The 26,733-nt window shown below is 37.0% G+C and overlaps 1 protein-coding gene across 11 annotated transcripts in view; it reads left to right on the forward strand.

Moving 5' to 3' along the window:
• Positions 1-26,733, forward strand: part of B3GALT1 (beta-1,3-galactosyltransferase 1) — a 212,259-nt gene that overhangs the window by 157,632 nt on the left and 27,894 nt on the right. The window contains exon 4 of one of the 11 annotated variants that reach the window (XR_008577690.1): positions 12,592-16,121. The exons of 9 other annotated variants lie outside the window; for them this stretch is intronic. The gene's annotated coding sequence lies outside the window, so the exon portion shown is untranslated. Of the gene's footprint in view, positions 1-12,591; positions 16,122-22,560; positions 22,700-26,733 lie in introns of those variants that run through there. One more of the 11 variants, XM_054830417.1, reaches the window with a different exon arrangement.

Here is a 26,733-nt window from a genome sequence, read left to right on the forward strand (position 1 = left end):
AACCTTTCATTTTCATATTGGGCTGAATATCACAGTGAGCAGAATGAGTTTTGTCACTGATTTTAATGGGACTAATCTTGTATCTAATTAACCTATTCTTCTTAACAAGACAAAAGTTGGTAAGTTTCTAGGTTTTAAAACTCCAGTTGAAAACACTAGTGGCTTCATCAGGGACTTCTCTAAGAAGTATTTTTGACTTGTACCCAGGCAAGTGACCCAGGGTGCTGCAAGATAGGACTAGTATATCATACTTGTCACCCAGAAATAGAACAGATTGTTTTGGAATTTTACCCTTAAATCACATTTAAGCATAGATATTTAAGTCCAGAGACCACAAACTAAATCACAGCACCCTGAATTCCATCTTCAGAAACATCTGGCTTCCTACCTTCTCCATCTGGATAACTCTCTTGGAGAGCATAGATTACACTGGTCTTTGTTTCAAAAATAGAAAGCTAAAGCATACAAATATACTTGTCACAGATAGAAGACACCAAAGTCTTTTGTGGTATACAACTTCTAACCCTCTTTCTAACACTAGCCTGAACAAAGGGCCAGGAGTAAGCATTGTACACGTTTGTATACCCAGAACCCAAGGAATTGGATGAGTTTTGATAAAAAAGAGCTTATAGCATTGTGCTCCTGATCAAAAGAGTTTGCAGCAACTCCAGGTTTAAGCAATATAAAGTGAGGTAGATTTTAGTACCCAAGGGTGGCAAAACCTGAAGGAAATTTTGGGAAGAACAAGATTTAGGCAGTCTAGATTTCCATTTCCACATTGGATACAGTTCTAACATGATCATGCAGATGAATTTGAATTTACTAAATTCTGTGTAGGAAAGAAGTTTTTTTAGAAAAACAAAAATTGTATGACACAAATATTTGAAACAAACCCCTTTCCTCTAGCATAATAAAAAAATGGATGAGAATGAATTTAAAGATTCTTTCTCCAATAGGTATTTAGCAGAAGTTTTACTCATCTAATGGCTTTTACAATGGCAAAAAAAATCAGTCAAGTGTTTTTTTCAAAATGTGGATGAACCAAAGTTATCTTATGATGAGGCCTGAATCATCTTTAGTTCCTCCTCTTCAGATTTTTTTTATGAAAGAGATTTAAGAAGGGGTTCAAGTTGTGTCAAATTAATGTTGTAATGACTGATCAATATATAGGATATCAAAACCAGAATCTCTTCTACCAAAGAAAAAAAGGCACTCCTGAGTACAAAAGCAGTATGGTTTTTGTTTCACTATATATAATACTGCCATTATAATTTCTTAGTAGACAGCATATCAGCCATGACCTTCATTTACTGTGCTCTTTTTTTTGTTCACTGATCATAGCATAGACCTGTGAGTAAGACTCAAAAGTCATTCTGGAGAAAAAGAAATCAAAAAACCACAACTCTACATCACAGCTTGAAAACTGCTTTTAGTCACAAAATGGCAGACATAAGAAATTTGCCTCTGAAGAAGCGGACTTCAAATACATATCAACAAAAATCTGTGACAATATTAGGGACTCTCTTGTTTCTTTTTAATTGCCAGTTTGTTCTTGCATTCTCTGTTCATAAGCAATTGCAGCAGATTTTTGTGTTTAAAAGAAAGAAAAACCTACCTTTGTAAAAGTATAGTTCTATAGGAACACCAATGATATTTCTGAAAATGTACCTGCCTATGAGATGACTTTGGATCTTTAAACTGGGACACATGATGTCTGTCTTTCAGACAAGTATCTGTTCAGCTTAGGAAAAAACAGCAGTCAGGACATCATGAGCTAAGAAATTTGTTTGCAGCTTTAATAATGCACTAGTACTTCTGTTTCTGTTACTTTGAACTTTATAATACATTAATTTTTCTATTTGTTTTTGAAGTTACAGATGAGTGAATTTTTTTTTTTAAAGGATAACTTTAATTCTTTCATCTAAGATGTCTTACCTGAGCAGAACTGATAACCATTAAAAGCATGAGGATAACGTACTACTCACTTTCACTGTTTTGCTAGAATGCCCCTAGGTACAGAAACAATGCTTACTAATGATAAATGCAGAGCAAAATTCAGGCCCATAAAGAGATATATAATTCATACGTCAGAATGTTCTTGCATATATGTGGATTATCATGACAATCAATTCACAAAAAAAGAGAAGCTTGGGACCTAGAGGGTACGTTTTCAAAGCTTTATGCAGGAGATACACTCATTAATCCTATTAATGAATAATAGGATTAGCATATACACCACTTATATGTGGCTTTCAAAAAGTCCCACATTTAAATCAAACTTAAGGAAGCAGATGAAATTAAAAAAAAATATCCTAGTAACACGTCAACTAGTTATTATTCCTTTCTATTCATGTATAAGCTGCTCAACAGTACTTTAATGTCTTTATTAGAATTACCGCTGCTGGAAAGCAGTAATTCTGAGGCAGATTTTATTGTTTTGGATACTAACATAGAAGTGTTCCTGTCCTGATGAATTTTCCATTTCTTCTTTCCACATTGTAAACACAGGCACTCTGATATCTCTATAAAAGATACTGCTACACAGCATAACTGTGTCCTCTATATTAAAGAGGACATACAGGTTAATGAAATGTAGGATCAGCATTTCTCTGACAGTGTCTGCACATCATCTGGTTGCCAAGCTACAAAATACATTCAAACTTTTTAGGTTTCCATATATGAAAACAGCTTTTGGGGAAAGTGTCCAAACAAACATCTGTGGATGAGAGTTTTTTTATTTGCTCATAGAACAGACACTACATCATAAGGATCACACTTATCCACTTCATGTCTCACAGGCAATCTAAAAATATCCACGTTTAGTTGCCTGAGGATTTGCCTTTCTTATCTCTTTAATCTTGACAAAAGAACCATAAAAGGCATTGGGTAAAGTCAGTGTTCACAGTTACTATGCTAGACCATCTTATTAGGAAAAATCAAAACCACAAGCTCATTCCACACAAGCTGCAAAACAATTTCTATACTAAAGTGATTTTGCCCAGAGTAAAGTGACACAAAAGAGATTCTGGTCAAAAATTAAAATCAGCTATGCATCAGCTCAGATATAAACTAGCTGATGTTCCTTCCAAGTGTCTTGTGTATCCATCATACCCTGTAGAATATTTTTAGGCTTAGATATGTCGAACTATTAACTGTTTTCACTTGGAAGAATATACATCAGAAATATCTGATAAGAGCCTTTGAAGAAAAGTAATTGAAGCAAAAGTTGGGCACGTGAGTAATATTTTTTTTTAACTCTGTCTTGGACAAAGTACTATGGTGAAATAAACTGCATAGGACTACTTCTGCTATTAATTTTCAGCAAAGCACAAGCATTTCTACCACCGCCATTACTTATTCTCAAATCCAAACACAGGGACTTTACGTGAAAACCAACTGTTTCCTAACATACATGATGAAAATCCTACTTACAGAAAATTTCTAGAAAAAAAAGAGAGGGGAAATTTAAACCAATTCAACATCGACAGACAAATGCACATTTTAGATGCAGTAATACGTGCACACTCTTAAAGCTTTTCAGTTTTATAGATGAGTGCAATTTAATATTTTTAATTCTATGCAGATGGTTAATTTTATTCTTGTCAAGTTAGCACAAAACCAGTCTAAACTATCACAGAACTAGTACCTTCTGGTTTACTCTATAACTTTCTATGCATTGTAAAGGGGCGAGGCCATCACTTATGAATTCTAGTGAAAGATATGGAATGAACTTTAATCACAGTGTTCTGAATGTCTCCTACTATGTAAGTTCAAAGCTGAAGCCTGAAGCCTAAGTATTTTGGACAGTGCAAGACAGTGATCCTGAAACACGAAAATGAACTGAGTTTGGATTAATACCTGCCCAATTACACAACAATCTTTGTAAAATACCACCAAAAGATATCCCCTCCCCCAGAATATCCTCAAACACTCTGGGAAATGAAAAGTGTCTCGTAAAAGAAAAGTGTTTAGCGATTCCGTTTTTCTGCTCTGTGCATCTGGTGTAGTTCTGAATGCACAACCTATATATAGCATCTCTGAATGAAATAACCAAAGGGCAGAACAATGACAAACTCACTGAATTGCCCAAGCAGAAGCCTGCCTCAAACTCCCACCCAGGCAGCAAGCTGATACATACAGTGGCCAAGGATGGGCACTACCATTCGCTGATTATACCCTCCATTTTAAGCTACCTTTAATAATTAAATAACATTTAAAGCACAAACCTTGCCTATTCCCAGTTTTCTATGAGAGTTATCATGTTGTTTCAATCACTATTCAAAGCACTGAAGCTACCAAGCAATTATATTGGACCATATGAGCCCTTCTTGTCAAAATATGGAAACGGTTAAGCTCATATCCCAGTTCTGAATGTTTCTGAAGAAGAAAACAGAATTTGACAGATTAGTTTTAAAGGGACAGACTACAACTGTAAAATTAAAATTGCATCAGGACACGACAGGCAAGGAAGGGAAACATTTCCCACTACAGTGACTGAACATGCTGAGGGTGCTGCTGAGACACTGACCTTTGTGAGGAGGGAGATTAGGGATGGGAAGCATTACACATCTCTCATCTTTCTTCCCCAATAACAGACGGTCACTGCAAGAAAGTGTACACTGCACATATATAAAGGTGCCATATTTCTGTTAGGAAGGAGATTTTTCTTTTCTTCCCCCTCCATGTTCTTCTGTAATTCATTTCCACTTGGCATTCCAGCTGTAAACCTTGCCCAATATGAGCTTTCATACAGAAAAAAGCAATAGCTGTCCTACAGCAGATAAGTGGAACTAGAATGAAGAAAAAAAAAAAAAAAGTACTTTAAAGCTCTACTTTACAAAAAGGTCTGCCTGATTAACTTGTTATAATATTTTATTTTGTTCGGAATTTTCTAGTAGTTTTAAACTTGCAATGCTACTTCACGTCTCCATAGAGCCAATATTCTTGTTTTGCACAGATTATTAATTGTTCAGAAAGGTATCTGGAACTTTAAAGTCTACACAGGCTCCTTGACCTAAAAAAGTTGGGTTAGTATTACACAAGTCACTAATGGAAAAGTGACTCAGAATAGAAGTATTGATTTAGAAAAGAGCTAGATAACATTGTGGTTCACCATAATTTATATGTCCTAGCTCAGGGCAAGTAGCTTCTGACATATGCTTCATCATGCTTATTGGAAAAGTTGTAATTTTTATATTTAGACTTATTTATATTTTACAGATTAGGAAAAAAGATGAGGGAAAATTCTTTGTAAATCTAAAGGAACATAAACCAACTAGAATTATATATTCAATTTAATCTGCAAGTTAAACACACACTAGCCAATACTTCTGGTGATAATAATCTTTTTTGTTCACTTCAGAACTATGTCAATATTAGGTTTGAATTTTACTGCACATGTATGCAATTTAAAATAACAAAATATTCATTATAGTCTTTGTACATGTTATTAGAGAAAAGGCCTTTCTTTTCATCCAAATGTAGTATCAAGGCATTAATATGAAAGCTCTGTTTGTCTAAAGAGGCCACCTGGGGCTCTGTATTATTTTGTTATCACATAGCCCATTTATTGTACATCTGGCTACGTATTTGTGCATAGGCAGCTCATGCAAATCAGATAGATGGTTCCAAGGATCAAACTTTGCCCATTGCATGTCAGGATTATGTCAATCAAGGTGCTAAGAACCTGCCTTTATACATCTATTCTATGAAAATGCAAATCACACAGAATTTCAAGGTTTTGTGTACAGTTCAGGAGGACCATAGTATTCAGAAGAATTAAACAATGAGGTAAGAGGTACCCACATCAAGTGACTGGATGTTTAGGCTCCACGTGCTTTTATTTTCTAGCACTTTCTAGTCTTATAGATTGTCTAAATGCATACAGATTAGCAATTTTGTTACACAAAAATCTGCTGTAACGCACCACAGGGACATTTGCTTCACTGTCAAAGAATGCAGAAGGTATTTGAAAAAGACTTCAGTTGACTTAGCAAACATGGCAAAGGCACAGTGAGGTTGCATGGTAGCTGGTCAAGACTGTCTAACTCCATGAAACAAAGTAATGGTCTATTCTAACCTCCTTAAGAAGTCAAAGAAAAGTAGAATTTGGCTTCACACGCACACACTGTAGTTGAGAACCATGACTAGCTGGCAAACTCCAGTTCAACTATATGTTGAGACTGTCAAGAGGAATAAGTGGCATATCTGATTTATAATGCATAAATGAGAAAGGAAGGAGGAATAAAAGGCTATGGACAGTTGTTAACACTGCATAGCCAAAAGACACTCTATAAACATAATAAAAATGCATATTAGGACACTCTGGGGTACAAGAAAAAAATATCAAAGTATCATTGCACTTTCCTTTCTTCATGCGTGGTTTTCATACCCATAGTAGCTGAGCATCCAGGATGCATGTTGCTTTTTCAAGGGAGCAGTGAGAGGCCTAAGCAACAGAACAGATGATTCTTTTAAATTCTAATTTCTGTGACAGCATACACAGTCAGCATATACACAGTGAGAAGTGCCCCAGCTTCCTCCTTTTTCCTCCTGTTGCCAAGCTGCACTAGGTTGTACAAGATTCCTACTGACTTCAGTGGTTTCAGTTTGGGCTACATTCTTTCTGGAATTCTGTAGCATTTTACAGTCCACTCTAAGATGTTGATTTACCTTTATTGTTTCTCTTCTTGGTTTTTACTTAATTAAATCCAAGCATTTAAATGGTCTTTATGCCATCACTCTTAAAATACTAGAGTGCTATTTTTGCTATCATTACAAACCCAATTTTTTATTTACTTGGAATTTAAAAATAAAAACCTCACATACAACTCATCTATTCTCTTCTGCTCTCAATGTATGGCTAAACATTTCTTGCAAATATGTACATACAAACTTTAATTTTCACAGAATAAAATGGCAGGATGTTTCTAACAACATACAAAGAATAAAATGGCTTCATTAGAATCGTGCTTTTCCATCTATGAAGATTTCTCTCACTGGTCTGAGATGTACCATGAAGAGTTATGCATACCAAGATAAGAGACATCTTGGATGTTTATATAAATATCTATGCTGAAACTGATAAACATGGAGTTTTCTGGATATCACCATAATGTAACCCAACTGTCCAATTTTACAGAACATTAAGAGTACCACAGAAAAACTTCTGATAAGTAGAAAGCTCTAGATATTAGATTAGTTTCAGGTTAATAGTTGCCTGGTAGTTCACATAAATATGAAACTATTTGTCTGTAACCATAGCATTCAAAAGCTAATAATCATCTAATCTCACCAAAGATGGAAAAGCTCTGGTAAGAAGTATGGAAATAGATTTTTGTTTCCCACAAAGAACTCCCCATCCTAGAGCACTTAAAACCTCACAACCACACCTATAACAGTAATCTGAAACAATCACTATATTGTTAAAAAGGAGTTGGGAAATTCTGTCATGTGACATAACCGTATATACATAGTATGGTGGAAAGAAAAGACAGCTCATTTCAGTCAAACTAAGCACAAAGTAAAATTTCACAAGCTGATATTTCTGTAACCAACACTATTGCTTAAACATAAGCCGTGCTAAGGCTCGAACTAAAGCAAATGCATCTTTCAGTTCAAGTTGCAGAAGAAGAGGTGAAAGACATCTGTTGGGATCACTGAACCAGAAAAAGATGGCCTCTGTGACATCCCAGTCTTAGAGCACCTAGAGTACTCATTGCATGATTAAGCCCACATTGTAAAAGACCACTGATGATAATAAAAAGCAAAACTAAGGATCTAATATTGAGATGCCTGGAGCACCATTCACACAACTGAAGATAGTAACAATCATGGTACTCTGCAATTAAGCTGTTCTGAAGTTTTTCATACAAGTCACCACAAAATTAGACCATCCAGAAGTCAGACTAATTTTCTAGACCTCTCCTTCACTAATGGTTGTCTACAGCTGGGAGCAGCTCAGTGTAAAATAGAACTTACGTAGAGCTGGGTAGAAAACTATTGTTTATTTTTGAGAAATTGAAAATCTTGTCCTAAATAAAGTTCAACCTGGCATATTTCTACTAACAAAAAAGTCAAAATTCAAGTAATTCCAAATGTTTAGTTTGAGCACTTACTCTTTTCATGTTGAGGACTGAATTTTAAAAATCAATTTTAAAAGTTCATTTTCTGCCAAAAGATCCAATTTTGAACCTGGAAACCAGAATATCACGTATGAAAAGTTTTAAATCAAAGCCAAGTCATTCTAAGAAAAATACGTGTTGCATACATAAATAAAACAGAACTTCTTAATGAAATACTTATTCAGAAAAATAAATAAATCTATTTCAGATTGAAGTATTTTCAGTAAAGTAAAAGTGATTAAATTTGTGGTAGCTACATACAGCATTCCTTTCTGAGTAAAAGAATAGAGAGGTAGTATTGTATGGTGACTGGTTAATCGTATTATCTTTCTATATACACATTAATAATATATACCCATCTATCCTTAGTCTTAATGAATACAAAATTTTTGTAAACTTAGTTTGGCGTTTTCCTAAGGCAAATATTTCAGCACTGATTCAGCATTCCCCAAATTTGTCACCTCTGTTGTTTTCTATAGGGCAATTGATGGACAGGTTCCTCAAAATCTTAATAATCCAATTACTAACAAAGCTATTGCATTCATAGGTTATTATTATTTTGTACTCCCGGTCAGGTACATAACTGCTGATTATTTTATAGTAATGAAGTCAAAGAATGACAGATCTTTTTACAGATGTTCAGAGAATTATTCATTCTTATTAAGAGATTTGCAGCATACACAGACTTTGTATTTAGTAAAGCTTAGCCTAAAAATAATCAACAAAATATTAATCCACATCTAAATGTCATTGGGAATGTCAAAGAAGCCTTTGAACAGCAAAACCACAATCTGCCTCATGTACCTGAAATCCCAGGCAGGGTTGAAAAAAATGTAACGTGAGAGTATATTTTTCATCTTCCTGTGAAAGTGCCAGCACATTTAAAACCATCACTCATAACAGTAAATCAAAATCTCTCAGTATTGCTTGTTGAAACTGGCTTTCAAGATAGAAGGTGAACAAAAAGATCTTTTAAAATAAGTTTTAGGGATTATATAAATTGTCTGAACACTGCCACGGACAATCGGTTTTAATAGCATATGTCCGACAGCCTATTATAGTTACTTGCTGTTCTGGGAGCCTGCCAAAGGGAAAGACCCATCCAGAAATTATGAGGAAAAAAACCTCAGGAGAAAACTGATAATAACCCATAGCTTGCATTCTTCTTTATCTATTCTAAAGCCTTTCATTCAGCATCCATCATCATAAAATCAGTGTTCCTGACACAGCATGAATTAAGTCTTCATTTTACTAGAGAAATACATTTTTAAAAGCCTGAAATTCTCTATCTATTGACAAACTGTATAGTAACCCATTCAAGATTTATCCTACTGTGCCACTTTCCAGAGGAGCATCTGAGAATTATTAACGACATAAGCATCACTGAACCATTGAATGATATAAGACCACCTAAGGCTTGTAGATAGAGAACAGCTGAACAGCAGAGGCCACAGACCAAATCAGCAGGAAACCTTACAGCACAATTAATATTTACTAGAATATACTCCTGTTTTAACTTCTTGGAAATGTTTCACTGGAGGAGAATATTTGTTAAAGAAGCAACTACCTCCCTTTTTCTAAACAATTTAAGTGAACCTTATATCTGACAGACACGGGCAATTCTGGTTACCAAGGGTTTATTTTGCTATATAATAAACAGCTTTGGTGAGACCAGCTTGAGCAGTACCTATCTGGGCTCTTTGTAAATAAAGCTGTGCTTTCTCAGGGCAGACATGGCATGGGTATGTTCTAACAAGCAGGGTTCTGGTTCAACCACTAAGAGAAAGTCTTCAATAGCTAATAGCAACAGGCCATGACAGCATTTCAGACCCTGAGCCCAGAGCCCAAGAATCCAGCGCACAGCTGGCAGACAGCTCAGCTTTAATGGGACTCACAAGTTGGTCTCTTCTCTTCCTGCTCCCACACCTTCACTGCTCCTCACATCACGAAATGCAGCCTTATGCCTTCTCAACTTAACTAGCAGCATGGGGCACACACTCCTTATGAGCATTTGTAGCTGTCTACACCCCTTCACCGAATCTACCTGTTTGTCAAAGTTAGGAGTCCAACTAAAGCTGAAACTGAAGAAGCCTTTGAGCTTCTTATAAAAGGAGAATTTATCAAGGAATTTTAAAATATATTTTGATGTAGTCTGTGACAAAAAAAAATCAACTTGCCTCTCACAGGATCTAAACATTTTAGGACTCTCTTCTTTCTTGGCTTTTTTGCTGGACTTCTGATCTTTTTCTGTCTTTGCAATTTATGTCTGTCGCACAACATTTTTAGGAACAATAGCATGTGAAATTTTACACTTCTATTTCCTTTTATATAACACATCTCATATTCTAACCTGTGCTGGTTTTCCACTATAGCTGAACACTCTTTACTTGCTTTCACACAGCTCTTTTCAGATTTTCCAGTAGTCAGTGGCTGTAGCCATTCAAACAATGCATTATAAATATCTGCAACAATAGGAAAGGCTCTGCAACAGTAGAAAAGCACATGTTCTTAGGCAAAAAGCATACAGGAATACTGAAGTGTCACTTTAAAATAACATTAGTTTCTGGACAGATGTGAAAGAGCTTACTTTCATATTAGTCCATGTAAGCCTACATAATCTCCTACCAATCTGGGATCTAAAATACATGCTTCGTGCATCACTGCATACTCATTTGACAACAAGTTTGATAACATGCTTTGGTTTGCTATGGATGACTGAAATGTTGAAGAAACTCTGTACTCCAACAAGCTCACAGAAAAATACAATTTATGGTGAGATGTGAGAAGTACTCTGTATTCATCTGATGGCTTTTACAGCACAGTGGATATCAGCGTACTGGATATGAGTGGTAAAATGCCTGTTGATTTTAATAAAATCTAAGTTACACAAATGATGGATGCATTGAATCCACAACCCTCACGGGGTACCGGTCCCTCTGGGCACTGTCATTTCCTGGTATTCTGTGTACTTCCAGATGTAAAAGCCCCACAAACCAAAGTGTTTACATCTTAGTTTTCCTAAATTATGCTTTCACAAGTCCAGCTATTGAAATCTACATTAATTCAGCTCTGTTTTTATGTAGCAGATGGTTCAATGGGACTGGCCTTCTCAGTTTGCCTAATGTTCTCCCCTTAAGCCAAAGGTTCATTTGTAACTGTCCAATCTCACATCCTTTAGATGTTGAGCAGACTGAATAGAGGCACGCTTTTCCTAGAGGACAGAGAAGTGGTAGAACATCTCAATAAATGAAAGAAATTACTGTGAACTTCCAGGGAATAGCAGACATTTTCTATCAGTTCAAACTACTTTGATGTTAAGGACTTTTCAAAGACTGATAACAGTCTGGTCTGGTAGAAGGATGTGCACTGCTTGGAACCTGGCTGTAAGTTACAATGAAGCTGGTATGAGTTGAACCTTCAGAATTTATATTTTACAGAATAATGACAGTTTGCAATATTTTTTTTAAAATCTTAAAATCACATTAGCTTCTATAAACAACCCTGAAAAGCAAAATTCTAGTAAAATCATAGCTATGTCTAAGCCACCTCTGTATCTTTTATTCTCCCTGTCTAGCATAAATAATACAAAATACCTGGTAGAATGCAGCAATATTTCCTTTTCGTTGTTACTGCCCAGTGTTAAAGCTGAATATAAAACATTTCATTACTTTAACACGCACTTTAGGCTTCAAAAACCAGTGCATTTAAAATAAACCTTTGCTGAAAGCTTTATTCCATGTCTCAGCTGTAACAAAGTCTAACACAATAATATGCATGAGATCTAGAGGTTCAGTACAAAGATGAGTGTATCTTTTATATATCCACAGCAGGAAGACAGCTATTTCTGCTCCTGTTAGAATGATTTATTCAATAAAAATGTAATATACATTTTAAAATGCACCAATTGTTTTCTGCATCTCAAGAAATAGCACAGATCTTAGGAAATTAAGACAGTGGACTCCACCACATATATTACAACACTAGGCATTTTGGAACAAAAACTGAATCTCTGGGGAAAAAAAATTAAAAACATATATATATTGCAAACAATCCACTTTTGGTGCATTAATTAGCAGAAGAAATTATCTACAGGAAATTTAAAAGTTGAAGTTTATGCAGGAAGGTTTTGAAAGCATGAAGTACCAGGGATGAAAAAGGAAAAGACAGACAGGGTTAAAAAAAGAATCAGGTCATTCTCTGTGTTACACTTTTTCATAAGTTATAGTGAATAGTAAAAGTAGTACCAGCAATAGATAAGGGACTATCTATAAGGGTCAACACTCTCCTTCATGGGTTCAGAGACACAATTTTTGTATTTTGTTCCCATCTGATACCTTATCTGAATCACTTTCTCAGCCTCCTCCCTTGAGTACATTTTTCTAAATTATGACAGGAAGAGTGGAAGTAGTGTAAAATTTATCATGAAATTTTAAATTTTCCCTAGAACGTTTTGTTGTCTTAATTTCAGGAAATACAATTGCAGCAGGAAAGGAACAGAAGAGAAAGAAATGGAACATGGTCTCTGCCAGCTTTATAGAGCCAACAGTAGTGTGGCAACTAGTACTGACACTATGAATACTTTCAGGAGGTTCTCATGCATTGTAAAATTTTGCAGCAATACTGGAAAAGAGCAAACAACAGTGTCAGGAGAGGTCACAATAACCATATGCTCTCTAATGAAGTTTTGTTTCATGCTATAAAACCAGGGAGTCTGACAAAGCAGAACCCACAAACGGCTATGATCACTAACTCTCACTTTCATGTTTACACCTTCTGAATTGGATTTTTAAAAAAAGAGACTTTTCCCCCAGAATAATAGCCTTTGGCAGCATCTGGAAGAATGACACTGCAGTGAAATCCATAACGTGGACTGTGAGCAGATATCATGACAAGATGAGAAGAGTCTTGCAACAAAGGAAAGTGACCACACACAGTGATAGCTTGTGAGGATGAAGAAAGCACTGCTAAGAACAAACAATGAAAACCATAAAATTATACTATTTCCTCATCCAAATTTCTCAACAGCTTAATTGAAAGCCCCTTCTTATAAGCTGGTAATTAGGAACATTTTAATTATATGTTTGTAAGATGAAGGCAACCATGATAAAAGGAATCACAAGGCCAAGCTTAGACAACGTAGATTCTACTAACATGAGATATATTTACTTGCTCATTTTATACAGACCTCTTTTCCTGAACCGATGTGGATTTACAATCTCTGTAATCATATTTAGCAAGGTATTGTGTTCAAAGTAATAAGAAGTTATTCAGTAGGGTTTACCAGGCATGCAGGACTTCTAGGTCATAGCTGGTTGATGTCAGGGTTGGGTTTTTTTTGTGTCTAGGTCAACTTTATACACCTACACATAAGTACATATAAATGCACATTCTCTACATTGTTTGAAAGGCCAGCACATGTCCTCAGTTTTCCATTCTCTTCACACTGTCACATAAAAGGTAAAGTCTGGTGTGTGGCTGAAGGAGACCCTCCCATTGAGTCACGAGGTTCAGAAAGGACCCCCTTGCTTTCTAAACTCCTTCTCAGAGAGGAGCCTAGGTGCGGCTAGGTCCAGTCTTAGTCCCAGACTTGGTCAACGGTTCATGTCTAAAGGATTATATATATAGCCACATACCAGAGCCAACGTTTGCCTGTCAGAGCCCCCAGAGGACTTGCACTGACTCAGTTTCGCAAAGTTGAAACTAATAGAAAGTTTATAAAGAGTTCGGAATTGTCGTTGATAAATGCACTTACTGCAATAGCGCTAATATATGACTATGATTATAATGCTAGCAAAATACTATCCCGGGTATTCTCACCAAAAAGGTGAGATCGCAATTGCTTACCAAGAAGGTGTCTCTATCTTGGGTGGAGGAGAAGGAGCACAGCCCATTGACTGCCTCTTCAGTGTCTTCAATTTCTTCTCCCCCCTGCTGGGGGTAACTTCTTCAATATCCATTACACTCCAATCTTAGCTGTTCCCTCCCAGGGGTGGCGTTTAACATTATTTGGGTGGAGAGTCAAGTACTATAGGCATATATGTTTAGCATGTACTCCTTTTAGCTCATTATCATATTTAGGGATGTCAACTTTAATATTCATTTCACAGATAATGAAGCAAAGGGTCTCACTCAGGGCACCACGACCTTCAAAATTCTGTGTAGAATCTATCTATCTTTTTATTCCGCATTCTCTAGTCAAAACAGAGCTGTCTTGCCACCGTAAGACTCCCTCCTTCAGCTGCTTCTCGTACCAACCTTGCAGATCTCCATCCACAATGTTTCTATAAGAGATAAGTGGACACCTGTGTTTTTAACCTCTTAGATGCAATTCCCACACACACGCATGTATCTCATAATACACGCCTCATGTTTCTTACTAAGATGGATAGATAGGTGAATCCAGCTATCCTCCATCAGCTGTATTTCTTCATGGTCACCCAAAAAGGGGTGTCTAGTCCCTACAACTAACTAACAGCACAGTCCTCGTCCGCCATTATCATTCATTATTACATGCAGGCAATGGACACACATGTTCAGATACCGACCTGCATAGCTTAGGCATGATCCTAATGAGTTATAAATACATTCTGGGGAGTCATCAAGAGGAAATCGGAAAGGTGCATTACCCAATAAAGTGAGAACAATCATAAAACCATACACATTTAGTCACTTTAAAGAAATTAATGCATTTCCCCAGACTCCTTTTGTAAAATCCCAATCATCCAAATAAATGACCTGTGAAATAAACCTCTATCTAAATTAGTCCATAACCTTCAAGTCTTTCCCCCACCAAAATCTCTTGAGTCTTTAACAGGACCACGTCTCACTTACAAAGCAATCTTTAAGCGTCATAGTTTTATTCCTCAAGGAACATATCACAAAGAAACAGTACAATTTCCCCTTTATTTCCCTTAGTTTTAGGAAATACATCACAGGAATGTCCAAAGCACTGTTAGACTGTCGAGAACTGGTTCCCATTGCAAAATGCAGCAGTCTGATACTGAAAAATATCTTCTCAAGAACATGCTTCTCCTACCCTATATGCTTTATGTAAATTGAGTTTTCTATTCTCTGCCTTTTTAAATTGTGTAACTACTGAGTCAGTTTATCCCCAAACTTAACAGAAGTTACAAAACTGCAGTCAGTATCCGTAACAACTTACACCACTAAAGGCCTTGGTATATATTATTCAGTGTGGAAAATAACATGAAGTGGAAGCAAAAACACCACTTCCATACTTCATTTCTCATATGCTATTTCTTGATAACATGGTATATTGTTATTCCAGATATGTATTTAACTACTCATAATAAAATCTTCTATAATTTACATGGATAGGAACCACATTGTGCTACAATATGTAACATAAATTGCAGTATTTTACTTTTGTAACATAGACATAAGTTACTTACTGATTGGATTCTCACATTTGGACATCAGCCTTTAATCTCATGCTTCATTGACCAGAAAAGTTGCATTTATTCTGGGCTTCCTAATTGCGATATATCTCTCTGATAGTGTAATAGTCAGTCAGACTCACCTCATGCTTTAGATTTTCCCATATGAAGTGAGGCCTGAGGAAATTAAAGGCATCCTGTCTGTGAAGTGTCCTCCTCACTGTGTCCCTTAGACGACATTCAGAGGAAACATAGGAGGTCAATGATCATTGTGTCTCATGATTCCATGTGAGATGTGGAATTGCTGATCTGTATTACATCTGAGTGTATAATGAAAAGTAAAATGTTAGCTTCCTTGAATTTTTGTGTGGCAAATAAATGTTTAATGAAACACTTATGCAAGAAGCATCAGAAATTTCTAAAATGGATAGAAGACTTTTGGTTTAAAAACACAGAGTAAAATCCCACAAGCAGAGGCACTTGTAGGTCTAGCCATAAGTCAGCACAATTCCAGATCAAAAATGTCCCAGCAGATCCATTTTCAAGCTGTTGTCAAGCATTACTGCAAGATTCACTGTAATGTGGACCCACTGCAAAAAAAAATAAAATCTTGTCATCTGTAATAACAGATATTGCAGGGCCTAGGTTATAATAGCCTTTTGTTTTTTTCCTTTTCATTTCTAATTTAGTTAAGGATTCCTAATTTAAAAAAAAAAAAAAAATCAAAAACACAACACACAAAATACCCAACCTCATTCTACTTCTGCAACTGATAAATATATTATTATTGGTACCATATTGTGAAGTTGTTCAAGCTTATCAGGGTTGCATCAGAAAGCCAACTGCTAAATTACACGAGAAGATAAGAACAGAAAAAATCCTCTCCTAAAAATAAGGAAAGTCACCAGACAAGGGAGAGAGAGCAGTAGAATCACCCTTGTACTCAGAGAATTTATAATCAATTTATAAAATGCATTCAACACTCTGCTGGATTTGTAAGGGTTACAATAATTCATCCTTTTTTCAAGTCACATTTTCTGTATTTGTATCCAGAATTTCATTTTTAATACTAATTAGGACATGACTAAATAAATCTTCAGTCTCAGTATTATGTTTATTGCCTTCTATTTTTTTGTCATTAAAAAAAATTAAAGAAACAGTTCTTTATTTTAGAATCAAAATTCACCTAATCGATTTTCTCCAGACTCCTCAGCATTTTTTTAGAACATTCAGGTACTTCAGTTTTGTTGGCACAAACAGAAAAGAAATTTCAAAACTGAATGCATGAGATTTCATAGAAATAGAATGGCAAATTCACACACACAAACTAGTTCTAGAAACACTTGCGAACTTATCTAATGAATAAAGTTCTATTGTTTTGCTTATCCGAAGAAACACATCTAAGTAGCACAGCATAATTTTTAAAAATTTGCAGTCCTTCTTTGAGATAAAACCTCAGAAGACATTTTGGCAAATAAACATGCACACTTAAGAAATCATGATCTAATTATTGATATTGCACAAACAGAAAAAGACTACATTAATTGTATAAATCATTCATTCCACAAGCTATAGGCATAACTAGGATGACATATATTGATGAATTTTGCATTATCTGCTCTTTAGGCAAACTAAAATGTTAGGTTTTAGTATTTATATGTAATTCCACATAAAGCTGCAATCCACATCTCTTTATAACATTAAAAGTACAGTCACCACTACTAAAAAAGGAAAATTTGCTAGCAGTTAGCACTCCAAAATTATTAAGAGAGAGAAACCCACTAATAATTTAGCAAGTAGTAGATTGCTAAATGCCAACTTTTCCATGGTACCCAATCTCACTTAAAGTGACATGGAAGCAAAAGAAGCGTCCCACCTTAGTTACGAAGTACCTGTTAGCAAGAGAGTCTGTACATGAATTGGTTTACTTTTGATCTTAAATGTTCATTTGTTTTGTATGTATCAGTCAGTAGGTTCACAGAAGAAACAGACAGCCATATCAGAAAACAGGCCACAATAATACTAACTTCTCAACAAGCTGAAGGGTTGTCATAGGCTTTTTGAGACCTTAGGCAAGTGTATACCACATGCACGGATGTAGGATGTCCAACACATCATTGTTATACACGCAGGGAAACAAAAGGCTTTCTAGACCTGCCAGGCAGATCTCCCTGCACACAGCGGTGTGCAGCGTGGCACAGCTCACAGCTCTCCCTCCATCTCACACATCCACCAACAGATTTGCTGTGCCGGGGCTGATGAGCTGAGCTGGGGGGGTGAAAATAGAGAAGGATACTTTCTTAAATGTAAATTCATGGTTTAAAAGTGTTGCACCATTTCTTCTGAATAATTTAAGTTTTCCTTGCCTTAAAATGGCACTGTGGTCTATCACCTCACCTGCTCTCAAGTACTGGCTCTGGACAGCCCCCATCTTCAGCACTGGGCATTACACCAGACAGCTGGGTGGGTAGGGGGAGACAGCAGTGTAATGTAACCTGCATTTATGTGAACCCCTGATCGCAGACTTCCATTCAGAGATTATTTTTTTTATATAAGAATGCAATTTGAAAGTACACATCTTTAGACTTCCACTGTAAATACAGGAGAATTACTTCAATGGGGCAACAAAAATTTTTTATCAGCTGAAGTCCTGCCCTGTAACTCCTACAGGATTTATAGGATTAAATTCCTAGTGTCTTTTTAAAGTCTCACTGCCATATAATTCTTTACTTTTAATCCTCTTTTTTCACCTTCTTTCAATCACAAAAGTTCCCTTAAACCTATGCAAATATATTTTGAAACACAGATTAGTTCTCTCATGTTTAATAAAAGTCTACTTAAATTATTTTTCAGCTTTGTTATCATTGAATATTGTGAAGTCTTCCAATGAATTGAACGTATCTCTATTCTGTTCAGACAAATCCATTTCAATGTTAACATTTTAAGGACTTATTTAGAATATAAACAATGCACACACTGAACACCCAGACTTTGTTCCTCAGAAGCAAAAGGAAACATTATCCTTTGACGTATTGCCTGTTGTACTGCAAATCAGAAACATATTTCAGTTCCTTCATTGTGTTTTGCATAGTATTATCCATAACACTTTCCCTGTTCACTTTTCACTATTACTACAGTCAGGCTTCACTCAAACATAGAATCAACCTGTCTCATAGGACACCAATGTCTCTGGCTATGGAAAGGGCTGAATAACTCAAAGGACCCCAAGCCTCATTTTCATTCCTAAACTAGCATCACAAATCTGGAAATTATTTCACACACGAGTAACTTTATACACCTTTATAATTTGATTAAACCTGGCAAGATGGGATTTGCTGTGCTGGCAACCAAGCAAGGCCACTTGTGCACCAACACCACAAGGTATCAGTGCTTCATGGGGCTCCCAAGATGGCCACCAGCCCTTGTACGAGCACTCCTTCCTCCTCACTGGCCAACAGCTTGACACAGACCTCCAGAGGGGCGAGTGGTGTGCCCTGACTGGCTCTCCAGCTGACAGGTAGACGCAAAGCTGCCACTCATATTTTGCATTTAGTCAGCAAAGCAGCACAGTATTAAATGATTTCTAGTTGAAGTCACGTTCTAGTTCTGGTTTTATTTCCAGCTGTGTCAGAGAGGTCTTAAATTCCAATCAATCTGCTTTGATAGGTATTTATTTTAAATTCAGGAATGTATTCTTATAAACATCTCCCACTTTTTTCTACTTAGAGGGTCTATATTTAGAGCCTTAAATACTTGACTATCACCCTATTAAAACAAAGAAATCTATAATCATTTAAAGACCAGCTAAAAAAAATAAAATCCTCAGTGTTCTGGACTGCTAAAACCTCTGTACAGCTAGACAACTTCTCTCTGTCTCTCAAAAAATTAATTTTCAGGGCTTTGCCATGAGCCCTTGCAATGCTTAAGACAAATGGATTGTATTCTTGAATCCAGCCCTCAGGAATCTTACTTCAACATAAATCAAAACCAGAATCATTCTTTCCTGCAGGCCCACTAAAAATCTGGATACAAGAATAATTAACAGCTTCACAAAAATAAAATCCAAATTTTACATGAATAGAGCAATGTATAGAACACTACTAGCATGTTTATAAACAATTAAATGGAAAACGCAGATAACAGAAAACCACAAATAACCCTAAGGTACAAGGACAGTCATCACCAAGTAGGTAAAATTAACTAATAAATTATTGTGCAAAGTTGTCATTTAATGTGCAGCTGTCAACTGCTTCAGTTTCATTTTGTCCATGGTCTGGAAAATGAGGTCAAGATTGGTTTCTGCAGATTAATTTAGAGAAAACTGTTGTGATAATCACAGACTTTCTGAAAAGTGAGAATTTTCTGTGGGGTCATTAAAATCCTAGTTAGAAAAAAAAAATTAATTTCTAAGTTCAAAACAAAGCGGAACATTCAACCATAGCTAACCATGTATATTTATATACTTATACATATAGAAAGCTCTCTATATAGGTGCATACATACACATTCAAACTTAAATACAGTATACAAGTCATCAACCATAGGTTTAGTGACTCATGTTGTCCTCCCACAGATACGTGTGGGTAACTAATGTGCCTGGGCTAATCCTTTCCTCTCTTCTATACTTGCGCAACTCACAAGCTGGGGTCAGTATAGCTGGTTCTTCCTTCCCTTGCATTACTAATGTATTACTGTGCAAAGCAGCTACCTGTTAGATGAAGTCTGAGGCTGCTGACACCTTTGGGGCTGACATCGCTGATGTTTCCCTGCAGTTACACCACCATTGGGTGGGCTCTGATTTTCTGCCCCCTCTCTTGAACACATTAAAGCCATTTGCTCTAATTTGTTCCAGGTGGCTGTGGTCCTCCCACAAGGTCACAAATGGAGACTATAACTCACCGTGCACATAACCACCCAGCTCACCTGCCAGTGTCCCATGACCGATACAACTTGTTGACTAACAACTGCAAGAGGCAGCTGCATCAATTTCTGCCTGCCAGGAGAATCCTATTGGGGGCTTGAATCTCAGCACTTGTAGGAAAAGATATAAACATTAGTATGGGGAGGAGGAACATAAAGGGCATATTTGGTATTATGGGTATAGTAACTGATTTTAGATTTTTCCTTATACTGTCAACAGCACTCTGCGTTGCTCTTAGTGCATAGAGACTATATTGTTCAGTTCCTTTTGCAGAATGCAGCTGAAAGAATGTAAGAGCTTTCCCTGAAAACTACAACTTTAACCCATTATTTCCTGCATTTCTAATGTACAGGAGGACGTAACTGGTTTTATTGTATTGTGTTACTTCACATGTCCTTGCAAATTCCCATTCATTTCAACTAACGATGGCCAACAAATCAGGCCAGGAGCCTGATCTGACCTATGAGCCTGCCAGATTTGGCTGCTGGGTGGAGGCATCAGCTAAGAAAGCTAGCCAGAGAAATAGAGAATTTGGTTGACATTGAGCAGGGTTTCCTAGGAAAGCTACCATTCACAGGAAATGTCACTATATTGGTTTGGCCTGTCTACCCGCCTGGGAGTGAACAAGGCCCCCAAGCATGCAAAGGCTGGTCCTCCACAGCTTGCGCTGTTCATGTTTGCCTCTAACTTTAGTTTCAACTTGCATGTCTGAAGCTCCTGAGTTGTTTTAGCCATGTTAGATCAGATTTCCTGTCTGTGCTGTGAATGCCATTCTGTTTTCATCCAAGCAGGTGTCCCTGAGCTCCTCTTGACCCAATCAATTATAGAACTTATTTTTCTTGTGGCCAAGCGACATTTTTCCTTTGATCCATTTAACCAGCCTACATTTGCTCTCTGCGAGATGAAAAGCAGAGCCATAGCTGGGGGCATTTATTTGCTCTATGACTCTCTGAAAGAAAATAAGTTGCCATATTTCTCTAGCACGCATTCAGAAAGGCCCACGCAGCTTCTGAGAGCACAGGAGAAAGTGATCAGAGCCAAAGGGCACCATGCTCCACTTTTTATATACACAAAACTTGGGGCAGTGCCACACACCCACGCGCTCACGGAAAGGTCCCGCTGTGTGGTATTAGGAGTAGTTGGTTATGGAGGGTGAGTCAGTGCAGATGATCTGTCCAAGTTTTTTCTATGCATACTATTAACTTCTGCAGAAATATTACACTGATATTCAAGACTAGGGGGTTTTTTTCCCCTAAATAAAACTAAACTCATGAAGAAGAGATAATCATGCCTTTCTATTGAGAATCAACATTTAAGCCAGTAACTTTTGGCACACCACCAATCCGTCTTCATATCTCTGTTTGTTTTATCATTAGTTATACCTTAGTCCAAATTCTCTGAGTTTCTGAGATCTGCACAAAATCCTTGTCTCACCACTTCCCAGAGCATTATCTATCCCTTGGAGGCTGCCAGTTCTATACTGCTACCAAGCACCACTTTTTAGAGACTGTCTAAGCCTTCTTCACTTTATCATAAGGATATTGTCTTCACTGCCTCAGCATAGGTTGCAGCATCTACCCCACTAAATTAAAATTTCAGCAACAGTCTCAGATCCAGCTCTGACCCAGGACAGAGAGATGTAGTATGTTCAAGAAAGTAGTCCCTTCTTTGGAGTGCCTCATAAATCACAACTGCTGCTGGTGGTCTGTACTTCTGGGAAGGAAAAAAAGGTAGTAGATACCCTAAAAGCTAGTCTTTAAAATGTACATGTAGGTGATTTTTCACACTTGAATAGGGTGTTAGAATCTGAGGATGTAAAGTTCCATTTTTTCCAACGTATGACATCAGCAAGTACCATAGTATGCTTGCGTGCTCATCTAATGCAGATGAACATGTATTGGCTTGTGTAAATTACAAGCGTCTTCATTCTGAGTTAAAATAATGATGATTATGATAATGTCACTGTTCTGGTATTTGATTATGAAATATTGTTAACTTCAGCCCATATCTGTGTTCAAAAAGAAACAATCTTACAAAAATAATTTTACTTCCTTCAACTTTTTTTTTTTAATTCTCTCTCATAAAAATGAGTTTGACACTCTTTTACTTTGGCCATTAGACAAAACCCGCTTTCCTCTTGTGTGAGAAGCAGTACCGGATCTCAAGTTCTGCAATGAGCTGTAACAAGATGATGAAGATGCAATGAAGAAGCAGGCCCAAAATTTCAACACTAGTAGCTGCAATTTTCTGTAAAATTTGTGAGCGCTCAGTTTCCTATTTCAGATCAATGCATAAATTATAATTTAATTTTGTTGTGACTTTCACTGTGTTCCCAGAAGCACTCAGAGCTGTAATTTGCCATTTTAGTCTAAATGGAAGGAGTACATTTTGCTCTCTCTCTACCACATAACCTCATCGACATCAGTGAAACAAGGCAGCATGAGACCAGGACAAGTCTAACTGCAATTATAGCGTGTGTGTATATATAAAACACTGTATTTGCTATTTATGATACAATGACAACATTTTGAAGTGAGAGGTCAAGGCCGATCTTATTACATTAGAGCATAAAGATAAATTTGTTCAAAGGAGCAGGAATAATATATTGCATGTAACCGAGTTCTGCTTTAGCATATTTCATATATTAACATTTCCATTTGGTACTCACTAAACCATCAAGCTAACAAAAAATGATAATACACTACCATAGTGCTGTGCTTCAGGTTAAAAGATGGCTACAGCATATTATGGTTCTGCTGTTTAATTTAAATCAGGTAATGTAAAAGGAAATCTTGTGACCTTTCTTGGAAACACTTTCTATAGAGAGAGAACACATAAAGGCATGCTATGTAATTAACCAATAAAGCAGTGTTTCAAACCAAATGTTATAATACTAAATAAGGAGTGAAATTTAGGCTTGCTGCAACTCCAGTGAAAGGATATAACTGCTTCAAGCTCTGCAGGCAATCTTTCGAGGTTGAATTTTCACCTCCCTGCACCCACATTTTGAAGAGCATGCCCAGCAGCCATTTCACCTCCTCCTCACCCAGCCCTCAGTCCTGTTCTGAGGGAGGCACGACACTGCCTTAACAGCATATCATGGATCACATCCATATCAAAGCATTCACAACACAATGCTTTCATAAAATCACCCAGAATTCACAAGTTCCATCCTTACAAAGTCCCCAACTGCCAGACAATACTGTAAACATATAAAAATATCTGCATAGGCATTTTACATTGCAACTTGGCAACACAAAATCACAGAAATTATAAATAATGAAGTCTCTGTCGGGCTTCGGTGATGGAAAATCTGAAAAAAAGCCACTCACAAGGAACATTCCCCTCCATTCCTCACACAGACATCTATTTAGCTGGTGCTTTCCAACAAGGGCACAGGAGAGCACGGCCTGAGAATGAGAAGAAGCAAGGAACAAGCCATTCCACCCACCACACTTCTCAGTCACTGCAGGTTGAAGATCCCTTTGGGAACCAAAATTTAGGAGGGGCTCAAAGCAAAGGTAATTAATGTTCTGTGAGCGAAAGGCAGTGATGCAGACTTGACAGCTCCTGCTGCTCCAGCATACACAAGGCAAGTCCTATAATTGGGGATCCACAGCTTTGGGGGATTTGTCTTTTGCCTATGCTACATCACTGATGCAAATCCACACGGAGATTTAGATTACTTTGTTCTCTCCCCTATGCTTTCTATTAAACCGTGTTTGCAGAGGATTAAAACCAGCTGATAAGTAAGGCTCCAATGATAATGTGAAACAAACATTCAAAGTGCTTTAGATAATACATACAGAATTTAGACCCATTTTCCTCAGACAGAATCAGAGGAATAAAGCAGGTCACAGTAAGGGCAAGTCAACTGGCAGACACAACCTCAACTGGTTAGGGCAAAAGAGCATTTTGCCAGCAGACATTAAGCCTTCCCTGCCCACCCTCTCTGTTGGAGCCACATGGTTGCGGCTGTCCGCGAAGAGGAAACAGAGGAAGTCCCGGTCTGTCTGAGAAACACTAAACAAACATTCTCCACAGCTTCTACTAGTTTCCAGCTTTGCAGCCTTCACCAAAAAACAAGCATAGTTTTAATATTCTTAAAGGCAGTGACACTTCTTTACTAGCAAGTTAGAAAGTAAACCCAATTAACTACATAGCCATACCCTCCCTTTCTCTCCATCCTGCAAAGTTGCCTGGCCCTGAAGAGGAATTTTAATTCATATTTTAAAATATGAAAACTTTAAAAATATGAAAAGTTACATCTCAAATCTGGACTTGAAATAACGTTGTATTCTGAAGTGTCATTATTTCTTTATCAGAAGGTTTAAGAAACAGGTACCCAGTGGCTTAGTGGCTTGGGAAGAACACTTGGTGAGGGTTGCTTACTGAATTTTGATCCAGCATAGTTCTGATTGGTTTGAGGTGCAAAAACAGGTTGCAATTTGATAAAGTAGGACTCTAATTTTGATTATTGAGAAAATGAACGTTGGTCAATCCGCCTTTGACAGAGATAGCAAACATTGCCAGCACAGTTGTGAGAAGAGTGTAGAATGGACTGGCATCTCTCGTCCCAAGTTCATGACCAAATGGTGAAAGTGATCCAAAAGATTGTAGGAGGAAATGCCTGTCAGCTCACTCACTAGAGCTGACAGCAAGTGCATGATAAGTTACATTTTCTGATGTTTTCCCAGACTAGCTTTAAAATTCTGAAGTGATTGGATATAATCTATTATTGGAATAACAACATGAGCATCATTAGAGAAGTGTATTTCACAAAATTGAAAGGTTTAAAAAGCACAGCTACTGCACAGAATTTCTACTACTTTATTTGGCAATCTATGTGCAGATTTGTCACTTGTACAGCTGTCCCTAATAGGGTCATTTCTACAGCAAGTGTACGGGCGTTTGTGCTTGAGGATGATACGAAGTTTGCAATAGCACTCCAAAAACATTCCACATTATAAAATCACTCAGCAGAGTGATTTGCTTGCTATATGAGGTGATTGGATAGTCTGCTCTGAAAAGCTCAATTTCACTTCTATTGAAATGCCTTGGCTTTCAAAGTGCTTAATCTCATTTCACGTACGGAAGATGTGTCATCTGGTCTGCCATTAATGTTCTGGAGAGGGTAGAACTTATTTTTTCCTTTAATCATTGTCATAAAATTCACAAAACCATTTGTTTCGAACTACTTCAAGTTTGAGATTCTAAACTAAAGCTTGATGACAGAAACGTCAGTGCTCTGCTCAGACATGGCAAGGACATCTGGAAGCTAGGACGTTTGTTTAATGTTCCCTATTACACCTGTCCTATATGGAGATTCATCAAATTAGTAGCTCATAGCAACTAAAACCGATCAGCTTGACTTTTAGCTGGTGACACATCTCCCCTTGATCCCACTGGCAGCAGCAGAACTTTCAGTCCTTAACTTCACAGGCTGGATGAACAAGAGTCTAAAATGAAGAGAACTTTTACCTCAAAATAGAAAATTTCAAATAAAACGCTCTAAATAAGTACTGGAGATATATTTGCATTAATAAGCATTTATGGACAATTATTTCTACTATTTATGTCCTGTACTACCTGCCAGCATTTTCTCAAATGAGATCCTATTAAGTCAAGTTATATCTCTGAACTTAAAAGCTCACAGTCTAATGAAAAAAAACCAAAGCCAGGCAAAGCAAACTGCATAAAGCTATAACTAGAGAGGAAAATATGCAAGGCAAGAAAGATAATGGGAACTAATTAATGAATTTTCTAAGTAAGACTCAGTTTGTAGGGAGAGGCAGCACTTTTTATGAAACAACATTATATAGCAGACAAGAGAGCAGACATGGTTTTAGGCATGCAACACCAGCAAGGCCTGAAAAAGCAACCCAACTTCAGCCTAAGGACAGCTTGCAAACAAATCTCCATATTTAAATTAATTATGGTAATCCTTTATAAAATTTGAAAGGAAAAAGCACCTTTGGAGAAGAAGGGAATGTTAGCAAAAAGGGAGATGATTAGGTCCCATGGGGTAAGCTTGACAACCTATTAATAATTGTCTTTGAACACCAAGGGTGTCTTACACAGAGAACTACAATTTGCCATAAAAACCAATATCTATCGAATACATAATTTGTGTCCAAGAGTCCTAAGAAATTTCCTTTCCAAGCTCATCTTCCATACAAGGATGACCTTAAAATTGAAGCTGTATTCTCACAACTATATACTTTTGTCTATTCTCACATATTTGAATGAATTCGCTCTGTGCACAGGGTGCACTCTCTAAAGAGTTTTCCCA

Source organism: Grus americana, chromosome 6 (genome assembly GCF_028858705.1).
Source record: "Grus americana isolate bGruAme1 chromosome 6, bGruAme1.mat, whole genome shotgun sequence".
Taxonomy (NCBI): domain Eukaryota; kingdom Metazoa; phylum Chordata; class Aves; order Gruiformes; family Gruidae; genus Grus; species Grus americana.